The sequence below is a fragment of the Pundamilia nyererei genome, unplaced genomic scaffold (genome assembly GCF_000239375.1).
Source record: "Pundamilia nyererei isolate P.nyererei 1_Seehausen unplaced genomic scaffold, PunNye1.0 scaffold00001, whole genome shotgun sequence".
In the NCBI taxonomy this organism is placed as follows: Eukaryota; Metazoa; Chordata; class Actinopteri; order Cichliformes; family Cichlidae; genus Pundamilia; species Pundamilia nyererei.
Genome location: NW_005187402.1, coordinates 7,087,699 through 7,088,890, shown reverse-complemented (window position 1 = coordinate 7,088,890; position 1,192 = coordinate 7,087,699).

Genomic DNA, 1,192 nt, shown 5'->3' with positions numbered 1-1,192 from the left:
TGAACAACATGGAACAGGCCACAGATGCGAAGACTGCTAACACTAATCAGACTGAGGAGACAGTGGAAGCAAAACTGAACATAATACACGTGGAACACAGGGTAACAAAATAAAACGGGAAGTAACAGAACATGGGAGCAGAAACCCAGACTTGACTCTGAAGGCGAACAAATACAGAGACTAAGACATGGAGATAACAGAAGATAAACATGGAGACATGACTAACACGTAGACCCAGACAAAGATGCTTGAGACAAAGATGCAGACAGAAGGAAAACAGAGATGAGGCCAGGATGGACGGGACACAGAAAAGAATTATCATCTAAAGAGAAATCTAGAACTAGAGTCCAAGATGACAAACTCAGAAGCACTACTATCATACACAGGGAGCATGAATATAATAACTATCACAAATCCCAAAGAATAAATCTTGAAGCCATAAAACTCAAAACTTTGGGTCACCAACCCACGAACCATGACACTATCCTTTCGCTCAGCTTTTTGGAGGAAAAAAGCCCAGGCTTTTCAATTAGATGTGCTAAAGAGCAAAATGAGGTCGTTTACAGTTGTTTGAAGTCGTTTGAAGTTTTACTTCAAAGCTTAAATCTGCAAGTGTGCATGATGGACAGAGGAACGTGGCAAAGCTTTTAAAAAAATACTGGCTTTATTTCTTAGTTTGCTTGTTTTTAATGGATACAAGTACACACTTACTGCTTCCATTGGAATTAAGAGGGTAAGTATCAGCCAGGGGCTGCAAAGCAAATGCATTTGATTAATTGATCATCAGCATATGTGTCCAGCTCCATAAAAGCAGAAGTTTGAGCAGTTTGCTGATCTGCAGCATTGAAGTGTGTTTTAACACAATGCTACAATCTTTCCAGGAGTGGATGCCTCAGCAAATTCACCACATGCAATGCACAGATCAACTACAAAAAGCCTAAGAGCTATAACTCAAACTCTACAGACTTATTTAATGGGGGTGGGGGAAAAAATCGATACTGTGTAGTATCGTGATATTTTGTTTGCTAATAATGTATCGATACAGGGACAGCAGAAATCGATATTTTGTTACAAAAAAGGTTTTTGTGCTCTGACTTCAGAGCATGTTGATCCTTTTTCTGAGCAAGAATCCTGACATTCCTTCGCTGTCCAAATGTGTTTAACTTTTTTTTGGCAGCAATAAACATGACAG